Source organism: Dermacentor silvarum, chromosome 1 (assembly GCF_013339745.2).
Source record: "Dermacentor silvarum isolate Dsil-2018 chromosome 1, BIME_Dsil_1.4, whole genome shotgun sequence".
Lineage (NCBI taxonomy): Eukaryota > Metazoa > Arthropoda > Arachnida > Ixodida > Ixodidae > Dermacentor > Dermacentor silvarum.
In genome coordinates this window covers 66,066,377-66,082,306 of record NC_051154.1, presented here as the reverse complement: position 1 = coordinate 66,082,306, position 15,930 = coordinate 66,066,377, and positions in this window count along the sequence as shown.

Genomic DNA, 15,930 nt, shown 5'->3' with positions numbered 1-15,930 from the left:
TAGTTTGCCTTCAAAATTCACCCTTCCTAATATTCACTATTTAAAGAAGGTGAATTTCCAGAACGGTGCCCGCCAGAAAAACACAGTTACTCTCCTAGCAACTACCTTGTACTAGAGAGTTCTGGCGACATGAAGAGCAAACTCCGGCACTAAGCCCGTCCTTATCGCTACCACATAGGGAGATTGCAGAATTTCTCGCTTCGTGCTCTTTCCCAGCAAAACAATTTTCATGGCCTCACCGGCCTTCTCCCAACTCACTTCCTCATTCTGTAAAGCTCCAATTGTTGACTTTTGCCTACCACAGGGCCAACCAAATGCCCATCGGCTCACAACTTTTGAGGAGTTCCTGGATTTCAAACTTATCCGTATTTACAGTGCACCCTGTGTTTCTTCCCCGTAACCTAGCCCACGAGACACTATATTCTTGGTCTGCGAGATGAATCACCAACAACACCAAACCACCATTACCGACTTAGTCACCTGCGCTAATGAGTCTGGCGAAAAGAGAAGCAAACACGTAGCACTCACCACACCGATGTAGCCAACGCCGGCCGATCCCATAAGCTGCCAGCCACTGTTGCGAAAGCCGAAGGTCCGAGCGGCCACGAAGGTTCCATGGATGGTGCCGTGCCAGGTGCCGAGAGGAGGAGATATCCAGGGAGATTAGAAAACTGTTTATATACACTGTACATGGTATATTAAGATGGGCTCCATGATATTGGAGCCGTCTACGTGCTAACATCTTGCATGTAGTAGCGTTTACACCTCCGAGCGTTCTACATGGTCGAGCGTCTCTACATGGTCAAGCCTCTTTACATGGTCAAGCGTTCTCTACATGGTGAAGCGTCTCTCACAACACTCAAGTCCCCTGTTTTATCCCTTTCGTTTCCCTCTTTCACTCGACGAGGGAATACACTGTAGTTCTTTTAGCCAAGCAGCATCTTGGATCAGGTGGCCATATCCCGCACGTGATGTGTCGTCGTTTCCCGCCGGGCTCCGCCTCCAATCTTGTTAGGTCGCCCCCCGAACACAGGCAGCGGTTGACACCTTGGGAACCGAACGTTGATGTCGTTCCCCCGCGATTGCCAGACACTGGCCCCTTTCAAGATTCGCCTCTCATAGCGGCCAGTTCGCGGAATCAGGGAGGGCGGTGGCTGTCTCGAAAGGGCGCCAGTTTGGCGCGTCGCAATCGACGCCGGACCTCGTCGTGGTTCGGGCGGCGCTGGTAATTCACGGGACCGCACCAAGGGGCGACGCTGCCGTTTAGCCACGCATGAGGTAGCCCGGAGACCAACTGCTAATCCCTCAGTCCCAGGTGACAATTCTCGGCCGCGAGAAAGGGGCGCCAGGTTGGCGCGTGTGAGTCGGCGCCGGCCTCCTGTGTCCCGAAGGACCGCCAGACACAACAGCACCCCCGCCGCCAGATGATGCATCGGGAGGTCGAGTGTTCCATGCAGCTCGGCCGGTTTGATGCCTGCTTCGCTCAAAGCCATGGCGCCGCTGCTTCCAGGAATGATGATCTTCCCGCCAAAGGCCTCTTCATAGGTGGGCTCTGACTGGGCTGCAGAAATGCAAGATGACAAGCTCCAAGGAGCGACCTTTGTCAGCCACACACAATGCTGCAAGCACCACTGCAAGCCACTCCATCGCCAGACTCCACTAATTCCAAAAATCTGACAACCCCCTATCTAAAGAAACCCTGAAACACAAGGTGCGCGTTGATCCAGACAAGTACCAAAAGACTGCTAATCCCTCAGTCCCAGGTGACAATTCTCGGCCGCGAGAAAGGGGCGCCAGGTTGCGGGCGTGTGAGTCGGCGCCGGCCTCCTGTGTCCCGAAGGACCGCCAGACACAACAACGGTTCCGTTAACGGGCTCTGATAGCGAGCGCGAGCATGACGTCAACAGGTGTCGATGAGGTGCGCGATTCGAATAGAGCCCTCACGTGACCCCTGTAATGACGTCATCCTCGCACCCGGACTTTGGCCGCTATGCTCGCCCTGCGAGGGGGGCGGAGCTTCAACGAAAACTTGCAGCGCAATTGCAGCGCTGCTACGCACATAATCGAGAAAATAACTGCAGGAGTTGAACTGTACTGTGACAGCCATTCTAATCTCCGTAAATCTTCCAATTCTGACCCTTCAGCTTCCCTTTAAGTCTCGGTCCCGTGCCGTAAGCCTAATTGCGTCGTAGACTGTGAAACAAGATTGCTCACCTTGCCGTAGTCCAATAGTGCAGTGGTGTCTTGTCCCAGCAAAGAAGGAACGCAAGAATACGCGGGAGCCCACAAAACCAGGCTACTTTAAAAAAGGGGGGGACAGACGGGTCGCCGCGGGCGAGCGCTCAACCGCGCGCGCGGCCGCACTCGCTGGCTTCGGGGGAGTGTCTGGCGGATGACGCAGTATCTGGCGCGTCATGACCTGCAGCTAGGTAAGGCAAGGAAAATAAGTCGCAAAGCTTAAGTTCATTTATACGCAAACGTTTTAGTTTTCGCGGCAAAGAATTAAAAAAAATAACACAATGCCTGTTAACTTTAGTTCACGTTCTTTTTTATTTTTTTTTTTTTTCGATGCTCGCGGCAGCTAACGTTCGGGTCAAAAGTATAGCGTGACGTATGGTGACATTTCCTGTTGCCAGTTTTTTGCCGAGTGTTCCCTCTTGTTGAATTTCTTTCTCTATGCTAGAGTACACTCTAGTTGAAGCTTTCGGGCCGGGCGCGCGCCGCCGTGTACTGTGACCTTTCGCGGCTTACAAAACATGCGCTGGACGGCTTGCGGTTTAGCTCAATGACGTAGTCCGCAAATATAGCGAGCTAGAAAGGCAATGGCGGTGATATATATTAGCAAGGCCGCGATTTGTAGTGATGCCTTCTGCTCGATTATATGCCACTCTTATCATTCACCGTTCACGGCCGGCTGATCGCTTTGATAACGCGGGCGGGACATCCTCTGACCACTCACAAAGCGCGAAAAGTGCGAGAAGGAAAATATAATCCAAGGAATCACTACAAAATCGCGGCCCAGAAGTTCGCTTCGTGATTCGGCACAGTAGACTGATAACGCCCGTGACCGGAAGTTTCTTGGGAGCGCACTATCGCTGCTGTTATCGCGCGAGCGAAATCGTCTTATTAGAGAGTTTTCGAATAGGGGCCCAAAAGTTTGGGGCCCCAAAGAGCTTGCGGGTGTTAGCGTAGGGGAGTGCGGGAGAGAAGACATAGAATAAAGAGAGAAGAGTTTTAGAATAGGGCTTTGCATTTGCGAATAGCGTCTTGCGCTTCCAGCGCCACTACGGTGTCAAAGAAAAACTATTATAAATAATAAAATAAACAATACCATTTATGATAAGAAGAGTAATGTTCACTTTGGTGGTTCTGCGTTTAATTACAATTGAGAGGTTATTCTATTAGCAGCAAGCGATTTGTTGTGCTTAATTTTGAGTAACCAACTTCTACGTGCCTTCCACAGCAAAGCTATCCACGTTAGGCCTACGAGCCATGAAATCGATAATCGAATTTGGAATCAGCGGCGTCTAATGAATCAATCTTCATTACACACGTTAGTTGAGAGAAAGCCATAACCGCAGTCACTTATAGCTTACGAACTTCACGCGTTACCACGAATCAAGCCCAGTTTGGTACTCGGTGAGCCGTCGCTTCGATGGGTGCCGCCATGTTTGTTAACGCAAAGCTTTTGGGGCAGCCTTTGGGGCTCCCGCTAAATCGGTGAAATATCGTGCCCAACGCAAAACCCAAACGCAGTTTGCGTCTCGCGCATGTGCAGTGGTGTCGACGCTATTTCTTTGGGGCCCCAAAACGTTTGGGGCCCTATTCTAAAACTCTCTATTACGTTTTCCGCAGTAACTCTACGTTTTATTGCGATAGCAATTATATGGACACTTCAACCGGATTTTCTGCGTCGGCGTCGCCGTCGCCGTGAGGTTCCGTATAGATAAAATCTTCACCCCGCGCCGTATGCCCGAGCGGAAGCGTGCGGGGACGCGCACTATCACGGAGAGCGAAAGCACTCAATCTGCCACGCGCAAGCAACGAAGCGGGAAGCGAGAGCCGGAGGGAGCGGGGGGGGGGGGGGGGGGGGCACTTCTACTGTGCCAACAACCGCGCTCGTCGCTCGACCGCACGGTCTCTTATCTCTCCCAGCGCAAGCAAGGAAGCGGGAAGCCAGCGCCGGAGGGAGCGGGGGGGGGGGGGGGGGGGGGGGGCGCACTTTTCCTCTGCCAGCAACCGCGCTCGTCGCTCGCCGCACCGTCTCTTATCTCCACACGGCTCAGACCTTTATGCACTGGCCGCTCAGTTTCCGTTGAAGCGATAGACCGCACGTACCTTCGCCCGCTGCTTGCTGCCAGCGTTTTGACAGTCGTCTGCAGTCATTCAGTGTGATCTATTCATGTTTGTTTGTGCGCGCTCACACCACGCTTGTTCATTCAGTTAGTAATAGTCGGGCCACATTTTCCAACGCACGCTACACATGTAATGCGCCGGATCGGCAGTGCAGCGCTACAGGTGTTCCCTTCGCACGCGCGCTGCCCACGGGAAGCGCTTCTCATCAACACCACCGTTTCACACGCGCCTTCTCGTGGTCATCGAGTCTCTCTTCATGTCGGTCTACTTACGCCGCAGCACAACTGCTTTTAATCAGCTCATGTTTACTACAATTCATATTGCTACCAAAGCCGCTCACCTTACATCGTATGACATTGCTGCGTTGCTATCGCATTCATGCTTCGCCCTTAGGGCGAAACTGTGACATTTTTTCTTTAGTAACATGACGCAAACTTGACGTTTTGCCTAAGAAACTGAAATGAAGGCACTATAAGCCTAACGTTCTTGATGAAACAAAACAGTTTCCCCCCTTGAGTAAAAATAAAGCAGCTGCTCACAGCCTACGATTACTGCGTCGAAAACGCTTCTCGCTTCCGTCGTCTGCTCCGTAACGCCGTCGTTAGCTAGGATGCGTGTCCCCGGGAAACGGAAGGATTCATATATCTTGGCGCAAACGTGCTTGTTTTTTCTACCTTCAGACAACATACGCAACCTACCAGTGGTGAGAGCGCACGTTCTAGGCCGCGTTACCGCTATCTCGTGAAAAGTAAGTGACTCAGCCCGACTCGCTGGCTGAGAAGCGGTTGAATATCACCGATAGCGTTGCGCGCGCCATAGGAATCCGCTTGAGCGACGCAAGCGCCGGCGCTGCCATCTCACGTTCGCTTCGCTGCTTATTCGCACCGCGTGAGGAAACTTCAAGGCGCTGCGTGGCGTACATTTTTTTTTATATATAAATTAAAAAGCCACCGTTTTCATAACCTCTTATGATGCGAAAAGTCGTTAATCTTGATTGCAATACAAACGCAGCAGTGAAATTGCAAAAAGTCGCAGAAGGTTTGGGATGTTCAACTAATATTATTTCAAATAAACTCTATTTTTTTTTTTTTTTTTTTTTAGGCCGGAAGATCCCACGCCCTGTGGGAATCGATGTTATGCGAACCAGTGTACGGGCAGCCCACCAAGTTAACGAAACGACCATGAGAGCACCAAGACGTAGGCGGCTGTTTCATGACCTTCATGACACGTGCGCATGTCATGACATTCAGGTCATGACTTATCATTTACGTTCGTCCTACACTCTTGTCATACCATGCCAATTTTGGTACCTACCAAGTTAACGAAACGACCATGAGAACACCAAGACGTAGGCGGCTGTTTCTTGACCTACATGTTCATGTCACGACATATCCTTTATGTTCGTCATACCACTTGTTATACTATGCCAATTTTGATGCCTACCAAGTTAACGAAACGACCATGAGAGCACCAAGACGTACGTGGCTATTTCATGGCCTTCATGACACGCATGTCGTGACCTATCATTTTCGTCATATACTTTTTATATTATGCCAATTTTGTTACATTCTAAGTTAACGAAACGACCATGACACCAAATAGGTAGGGCTAATGTAGGCGATAGATAGATAGATAGATAGATAGATAGATAGATAGATAGATAGATAGATAGATAGATAGATATTTTCAAAGTGGCAAATGTTCGCCAACAAATGCTTCGAATTTAATAGCAATTGAGATATATTAATTGCCCACAATTTGCTCGTCTAGAACTTTCAGAAATCCTTCGCCTCACGTAGGTAATCAAGGGCTGTTTTTCGCCTTAATATTATATATAATATATATATATATATATATATAATTGTACTGGAGATTATCGGTGCCGGCACGGTGAAGTGCGAAAGAGGAAGTCGACGAACTAGTAGTGCGCGCTTGATTTTCGCTGAGGCTGCTGGCTGCGATCCCCTGTGCCCGTGCTGTTCGAGTCGTGTTGCGGGGAATTGGTCAAGTATCGGGCGGCTTATTTTTCTTTAGCTTTGTTTAGTACTTTCCTCTTATTGTGTAATTAATCTGATTGTGAGTTCCGAATGTCACTTTCTTCTCCCGGCCAGAGGTCTTTCCTCTGGACGGCTTCACTTCCCAATAATGACATTCCCATAGAGGCTTTCTTGCGCAGTGGTATTCACAGCGTTCCAGTGGCCCTAGTGCCGACCAATGGGGGATACATCCGCGTGAAAAATCCAAAGGCGACTCAAGAAGAGCTGATGAAAGCAACCCCGCACTTCCAAAGCATAACCGATGTTCGACAGTTTGGCAGAGGGGGCATTCTATGCTGTTCGCCGGACCAGACCTGTGTCTCCGACCTTCTGCAGTGTCAAATGTTCGCGAATCACCCGGTGAGGTCTTTTTTCCTCCTCATCTAGCTTGCGTTAAGGGGCTAGTACGTGGAGTCGATGCGAGTCTGTGTGCTTCCGAGGTCCTGGTGATGTTCTCCCCGGCAGGTGCCGTATCAGTCTACCGATGTTCACGCGTTTCTGATAATCAAAGAGTCCCCACAGAGTCGGTCATTGTCACCTTTGCAGGCACAACTAGGCCCTCAGAGATCAAGGCGTGGCCCTTATTATACAGGTGGAAGCACTTTCTCCCCGCCCAGTGCAATGCGTTCAGTGTTGGCGATATGGCCACAGTATTAAGGGATGTAGATCTGATGTTCGGTGCCGCATTTGCGGAGAAGGCCACGATGGAAAAACGTGTTCCTCTCAGAGCGAACGATGCTGTTTGTGTGAAGGTTCCCACCCTGCGGACTGCACGAAATGCCCTGCGAGAGACAAAGACCTTGAAATTATGCAAATTATAGAAAGGAAACGGTGTTCGCGTCGTGACGCTCATGCTCTTGCCTTAGAAAAATCATGTGGTTATGCTGAAGCTGCTGCTCGTCACTCAAAAGCTATGGATGCATCTCTTGGTGATGTTGTAGCTGCCGCTGTAGAGAAGGCTATGGCTAAAGCCCTTGACAGTTTATTTACGAGCCTTTCAGAGACAATTGGGCAAGTTTTCACTACTCAGTTGTCGCAACTTTTGCATGTTACTGCGCATCCAAATGTTCCTTCTGGAATTGCAGTTTCTGATGAAAATATAAAGAAACACCAATCGGCAGAGGCCTCGCCTCGCAGTTCTGATGACACCGCAGCTCCCGCAACTCCTGTCGAACCTGAGGGCTTTAACAGTCACGAGACTGGTTCAGATACCACTGAGAACATGGATTTAGATGCTCGAACGTGTAAACGTCGTGCTTCTCCAAACTCCCCGAGAGCAACTACCCTCCATAAACTAAAAGCTAAAAAGAATCAAAATGACAGGTTAACAAAGGATGATTTCCTAAAAGATAACATTCTACAGACGGCAGTAAATACTGCCGGAATATCGTCAACATAGGAAGCTTGAAAGTGCTGCAGTGGAACTGTCGTTCCATTTTTGCTGCAGCCGCTGATCTGTTATATCTCTGTGAAGAACTTTCTCCTGATTTGATTATTTTGCAAGAAACTTGGTTATCCACAGAAAAGAGTTTTCATTTAAAGAAATTTCGCAGTTTTCGTCTAGATCGCCCTTCTCGTAGAGGGGGATTAGCATTTTTCATCTCAACAAAAATTTGTCATAGAGCTAAGATTAGTCACCAGTCATTCTCTGCTGAAAGTGAGATTCTAGCATTGGATTTAACGCTTCCTGGATGCGCCCCATTTTCGGTAGTCAATGTTTATTTCCTACAGGAGTTCTCAATACAGGTTCTCTCGATGCCGTGCTTGCAGCCTGCAGAAAGGATCTAATCATAGCTGGTGTCTTTAATTCTCACCACGTATCATGGGGTTATCGGTCCGACTCTTGTGGTAAAAGATTGTTGGATTGGTTTCGTCAAATAATCTTAACTGTGTAAATTCGAGAACCCCAACTTAGGTATCCGGCAAATCGCGTTCGGTGTTAGACCTAACTTTTTCCAGTTCGGGTTGTGCAATTTTCTCCTGGTCTGCTATCACCTCGGCCACAAATAGCGACCATCTTCCAATAATTTTGAAGTCATGAGACCAATTAATTTGGTCGAAAAGCATGTCCGCACCTATGTTAACTATAGTAAATTTCAAGATTCACGGCGATCAGCTTTAAATAAACAGGTTGACCTAAATGATGAAGTTAAGGCAGTTAATTTGTGTCAAGTGATAAGTGACAGTTACAAAAAATCCAGCTTCAGTATGCAGTCAACTAAAGGGGGTACTTATTCACCATGGTGGAATCCGGACTGTGAACGCGAATATAGAAGAAGAAAGGCAGCCTGGAGAAAGTTACTCTATAATCAATGTCCACGTAATTGGAATGACTATAAATTTGTTGCAACTACATTCAGGCAAACAGTTGACCAAGCGAAAGAAAATTGTAACACTAAACATTACAGTTACCTATCGCAGTCTAGTAATAAAAAGCCCTATTTAGGTTTCTACGGTCTAAATAGATTGTTTCAGCCCCGATAAATGTAGAGTCTGTTAGCTTAACTTCCACTGAATTGGTACAATCACTGGAGGAGATTGCAAAAGGCTCAGAGCGTCGATTCACATCACTTCGCCCTATCATATACCGACGCCTGAAACAGCTAATGATTACATAGCAGTCACATTAGAAGAATTAATGAGAGTGGCAAAGATGCTGCCAGCTTCAGCCCCAGGTCCTGATGGCATAACTACAGCAATGATAAAACTATTAGAATTATCACCCCAGGATTTGCTTAATCTTATAAATTTCTCAATTAAAAATGCATGGATTCATCCAGACTGGAAGGTTGCCAAAATAATTCCGCTACTCAAAAAGCCGGGTGATGGATATACAATAGATAACATTAGACCTATTTCTCTGACCTCAAATCTCGTAAAGTTAATCGAGAGAATTCTGTATGGTCACATCGATAGGTGGATAGGCGAGAACCAAATATTAAGTGATTCTCAAATAGGATTCAGGCCCGGCTGCTCAATTTGGTGTGCTCATGTTGACTTGGAGAGTCGAATTCAACTCGCTCGCCGCAACAACCAGTACGCGGCCTTAGTCATTAGACATTGCGAAGGCGTATGACAGTGTCGATCACAGTACCTTAATCAACAGACTCGAAAGTGTGAGTCTCCCACAGTACATAATTGCATGGATTCAAAATTTTCTAAGCGGACGCACATTTTATGCTATCAAAACGGTGTGTCTTCTCACATTTACAAACAGACAAGGGGCGTTCCTCAAGGTGCAGTACTTTCCCCCGTATTATTTTTTTACTAAATCACATCCCGACACATCATGACGTACAGGTATACGTATACGCTGATGATATCGCATTTTTCTCAGTATCAAATGACATTCATAGCTTATATAAAACTTTGCAATTGTACTTGAATCAGATTGAAATTTGGCTAAAAGGAATACATATGTCGCTAAATGTCAGCAAAAGTGCAATCATTGTTTTTCCCTTAACTTTTCCTATCCGAATAACACTGTCGTATGGCCAGGAGATTATTCCGTAGGTGCAATCTTTAAAATATCTGGGAATGATTTACACAGAAAAGCTTAATTGGAAGACACACAGAATATCACATCTAAAGGAGCACGCGCTGTTGGTTTATTACGAAGTGTCAGCAGCAAACGTTTTGGAATGCGCAGGGAGACCTTGCTGATGATTTATTGTATGTATGTCCGCCCCATTCTAGAGTTTGGATGCGTGTTATTTTCTGGAGGTCCTATTTATAAATTACGCCCTCTGGTTCTTTTAGAACGCGAATCACTACGTCTATGTCTCGGCCTTCCAAAATATGTAGCGAATAATATTCTTTATCATGAAACTCACCTGCCTTCTCTTCAAACTCGTTTTCGTATACTGACAGTCCAAACGTTACTGAACATATATGCTTCTCCCCAGAGACGCTCCTTCTATATGTTTATTAGAGAACCGACTGCATTCTTTGAGAATCAATGGTCCAGACTGCATTGTCCCCAGGTAGTTTTTGTGCAGAAACTATTAGAGTCATTAGAAATATCAATCCGTGATGTGGATTTTCAAAATTTCCCTACTGACAGTAAGCGTTGAATTCGATGATATTTCCTAATAACGCTAAACTCCTGCCTATTCGATACCTAAAAAGCTTGCTAGATGACCACCTCGAGAACCTCCAAATAAATGCAGTAATAGCCACAGATGCTTCTGTCAGTGAAGAGAAGGCAGGAGTGGGTATTTTTTCGGCATCATTAAATTGGTCTTTCTCCCTTCGACACCCGACTTTACGCCAATATTTCAGGCGGAGTTATTAGCGATCATCCTAGATCTACGAAAACTTCCCACATCTATTACTTCAGCCGTAATCTTAACCGACTCCTTGTCTGTTTGCTCCGCTTTATCAGTGCCCAATTCATCTATCGTTCTCCGAGAATTTAATTCATCCATCCCCCAACATTTACGCCTTATCCATCTGATATGGGTGCCAGGGCACGTGGGGCTCACTATAAACGAATCTGCAGACGCACTAGCAGCGGCATTTCTTAACGGCCCGGTACTGAGGATCCTAACACCTTCGGCATACGTCACTTCTGCGAGATTTAAAAAAAAAACTTTCTGTCCACGAAGAACAGGCCAAATCATGTGTACTCAATAAAACCCGCTTTTCAGCACCTTAGGTTTCCTTGGCACAGCAGATGGTGTTCAACAAGAAAATTTGAAGTGTCGTTTACTAGAATGCGTTGCCGAATACCAGGCTTAATTTCTATACCCATAGGTCTGGTTCGGCGCCTTCCCCTCAATGCTTTTATTGCAATGAACCCGAACTCTGGATCATTTCTTTATAGAGTGTCGTAGGTTCACCATGCATAGAAAACGACTTCTAGAAGGTCCCCTTCGCCAAGCTTGGATTGACCATTACGTTACCTGTCATTCTATCTCTGGGGGCGTCGGCACTAGGACACTGTAATAGGAACGTATGTGATGCCATATTTAATTTTGTAATGGAAACAAGGAGACTGCCATGCTAATTTTTTTTCACAAGACAACAAAAAATATTTGCTTCAAATTTAAGATGCTATAGCATGAAAATGAATATTAACGATTATAACTCATTATTATCTCAATCTTAAGTAAGAAAATCCCATTTAGGTATCCATTTTTTCTTCCCACTGCCGCCCGATTCATGGCCAATCCCCCGTAGTGGGTTGTGCTATATCTATAGGCACAAACCAAGCTTGATTTTCGGTCTCGTGGGTACGAGCCATGTTTTGAGGCAACAACAACAACAACATATCGGTTTTCCAGCTGAGACTGCTCTGTCTTCTTGTACTTTGGTCAGACGCCCTGTGGACTTCAAGAACATCCCGTGACATTTGGTGGAAGTGCTGGGTTCCCGTCTTCCCCGACCTGGAGCTCCGCAGCCGTACGTTGCCATCTGCGGCCACAATGACCGACGACGCCGGTCCTTCGCAATCCGCTCCCTCCACCCCGGCTGTCGTGTGTTCTGTTGCGGTACGTTAGCGCGACCCTGCCATCTTCAGCGGCACCGACGATCACGACGTGGAGACTGGCTTGCAGAGTATGACCGCGTTAGCGCGCATAACAAGCGGGCTGACCGCGACAAGCTGACCAACGCCATCTTTATCTGACTGATGTGCAAATATGTGGTTTAGAAACCACGAAGCCGAGTTTACAACCTGGTCAGCTTTCACCGAGACCCTCGCATCGGTCTTCGGACGCGTCCCGCTGTCGCAAATTCCGTGCTGAACACCGTTTGGCGTAGTCGGGCTCAACAAAGTGGTGAAACCTTCACGAGCTACATTGAGGACGTCCATCGACCTATGTAAGCGCGTGAATGCGTCCATGACCGAAGCCGATAAGATAAGGCATATTATGAAAGGCATAGACGACGATGCCTTCCATATGCTCGTGGCCAAGAACCCTACCACAGTTGCACAAGTAATTGAGCTCTCTCAAAGCTTCGACGAGCTGCTCAAGCAGCGCCTTTCCACCCATCGCCCAGTTTGCAATCCGCGGACCTCTCGGCCTTGGAGCCTGGATTGCCTTAGCGCTGATCACATCCGGCTTGCAGCCGCAGATTCAAGCAATATATTCGGAAGAAGTGGCTCGCCAGCTATCTCTTGTGGCGTGTGTTGCTGAGCTTGCTTCCACACTAGAACTGTCGCTCCGTCGTGTGATCCAAGCACAAGTTTCTGAGGCGCTCCCACCTCCCTCTCTCACCGCCGCCTGTGACTGCACCTCTGACTTACGCTGCCGCTCTCAACCGACCTCCTCCGCGACCCGACGCCTACTACCTCCAGACCTGCCGCTAGTTTCTACTCGTCACCACTTCCGGTACGCCCGGTTCACGTGCCCTTATCGCCTTCCCGGTACGCCCGGTTCACGTGCCCTTATCGCCTTCCAGATATTCTCTTTTAACCTATGGTGTACTCGGACCACCGCCCTATCTGTTCGCATGCGGTATTCCGGGACATGTTGCGCGTTTCTGTCGCCGCCGTGGACTTTATTTTCGTCGTGACGCGCCGAACCTCGGCTACCTTCCCCAAGAGCCTTCTTATCGTTCTATCCCTGATCCCTCGGACTCGTATTCTCGTCGCGCCGCCCTCAACTCTCGTCGGTCTCCTTCTCCTCGCCGCCGTTCCCTTTCATCCATGCTTCGCCGTTCCGGCTTCCTCGCCGCGCACTCGCCAGAGCAAGACGTGTTTTTCTTGCTCCCTTGCGCCGCTTGTTCCCCTCCCACGACCACGCTCTGAGCGTAGCCCTTATCAGGGCTCCAAGGGAGTGGGACGTTAGGAACCTTATATAGCTCTAGCTGAGTTACCGTATAGCTAGGCGGCTACACTCAACATGTACCCATCCAGCCCAGCACCCTCACGATGGGTGACCTCTCGGACGGCGAGTCCGCTTTCGCGCCCATGCAGGCGGCACCCCCGGCCGCTCGCGGACCATGGAGGCTCTCCTCAGAGCCACTCGACGGCTCCTGACCCATGACCTGCACCCACCGGCTCTCCGGTCTGCATCCCAGAAGGTCGGAACAGTGGGTAAAAAATGCGCACTGCCAAGCGCCTCCGGCCTTCACCCATAGGGTGCCTCGATGCCGGCGGCGCTGGGCATCGAGGCACCCTATTCACCCAGACGCACCGGCGCCCCGACCCCTGCAACGGCCCGAAAGCGCAAGCGCCGCAAAGTCGCCGCAGCCCCCCCGGGATGCTGCATCCCCCCCAGCCACATCACAAAGCCGCCCCAGTAGGGTAGCCCCAGTTTGAGAGAAGCTGAGACAGCGCCTCCTCTAGGCTGAGACCACAACCGGTTCGCCACAGCACACCGAACTGGTCTCGCCTCCCCCACCCGCGCAGCACGAAGTGGCCACGCACTTCCCCCCCACCCCCCAGCAGCCTGACACAGCAGGGGACGGTGCGGCAGACGAAAAGAGCCCGCATACAAGTACGCTCTCCAGTCTCCCACTCTCATCCGCTTCCCGCTTCCACGAGCCCTTCCGAGAGCTCTTCCTCCCCCGCCCCCCCCCCCCCCCCCCCCCCCCCGCCATCGACCGAGAGCACTCCGAGCAGCGAGGACACCTCCTCTCCAGCTTGCACCCGATCCCCTTCCCTGTCGGATCGAGAAGCCTCCGAGCTGTCAGAGGGAGAGGAACCTGTCCAGCAAGTCCACCCCGCTGGCTCCCGAGGTGGCGGAGGTAGAGGAACCGGCAGCTCAACCCCCCGCACATCACGAGGTCCCCAAGCTCCCGAAGGGAGACAAACCGGTTGAGAGTCAACAGACGGGAAATGACCGCCATGGGAGCGGCCCAGACACCACTTTTTTTTTCCGTGCCCACGTTGGTTTCGACGGGAATTCAGGGCGCAGGCTCCTTTCCCAAGCGTATCACCCCTGAAGGAAGCCGAACGCCAGGCCGGGGTACGCTTGTACCCTTTTGAACCAGTGGGTGCCCGGCGGCGGTGCCCACTCACTATCAGGCGCAGCCGCCAAGCACATGGCTGTATTGGGTAACGTCGTTTTTCTATAAGCTCGGAGAAACCGATACCTGGCTTCGCTACAGGTCTTCTTCCTCTTTCTGGGGTTTTACGTGCCAAAACCAGTTCTGATTATGAGGCACGCCGTTGTCGAAGGTTCCGCATTAATTTTGACCACCTGGGGTTCTTTAACCTGCACTACAACGCAAGAACACGGGCGTTTTTGCATTTCGCCTCCATCGAAATGCGGCCGCCGCGGCCGGGATTTGATCCCGCTATCTCGTGCTCAACGCCTGAGCTGACTGAGCCACCACGGAGGGCTACAGGTGTTGCTTTAGCCGTATAAAACGCGGGTTTATCGTGAGGAAAAACGGTAAATTTCGGTAAATAAGAAAGGCTACTATCATCATCATCATCATTGACAGAAGCTGATCCCCCTCTCAGAAAAAACCTGGATCCGCCCCTGAAGTTACTTTTAAAACATATTAAGCCTACCAAAAAAACTGCACCATTGGCAGTGTTCTTTGGTGGTGACAGAAAAGTGAAACTGTAGACGACTAAGTTGGTCATGCCCGCATTTTTGGAAAATTTAAGAGCAATATCGGCACCCACAACCGTACAACTGTGATTGAGCCATGGATGACCACACGCTTTCTGCACAAATTATGGGCCCTTACACAACATCAGTGAAGAGTCAACAGGCCAACGTACTGTGTTCCCTTCGACCCAGGCAGTCTACAGTTCGTTGTCGTCGCAACAGCTGATCGCCCCGCAAGTTCACAGCCTGTGCCTTCTGCTGCTACTACAGTCAACTCGTCACCCGTGCACAACACTTCTAGGTGCCCCAGTAGTAGTGCCGCTGCTTCTAAATATTGAGTAACCACACATTGTAGGCTACAAAGGCATTGTTGCACTGCATTACATCTCAATGTGTGTTGTGTTGCTGTTTGCATGCATGTCCTTGTTCGATAAGTGCTCTGAATTTTTTTCACTACTGCAATGTCCTGACTGCACTGTGGCAGTGTTGTATATACTATCGATTAACCTCCATATACACAAGTGCTTTGATCATCAATCTTCAAAAATGAAACCTTCATGCTGCTCGTTCCTTCACAAGAAAGCTTGCATATCTGTCACGACTGTCACCCGTTCGTTTTCGACGCGATGTCGATCGACGGGGTATACAAGCCGGTTGGTCGTTCCAAAAAATGGTGTCATACGCATGGTCGGGCAGCAGTAGTAAGTCCATAAACCGTGAAGTCGGTGCGCAGAGCTTTCCCGAAGAATGCTGGCGGGCCGATCTTGTCGAGGTGAATGTTATTGCTGGGCTGGGTTTCCCGGGAGTCTAGATCCGACAACTTCCCTCAAGCAGGTTGAGCTAACTTGAGGCAAACTACCGTAAACTTCGTTGCAGACACTAGTTTGACGTTACGTCAACTAGTTACTTGGAGTTCCGACGCGGCTAGGCGGCCCAGGCGCTTTTGGACGGCACTAGCCCCCTGACGGCTTCTCAGTTCCGACGCGGCTAGGCGATACTGGACGGCACTAGCCCCCCGACGGCTTCTC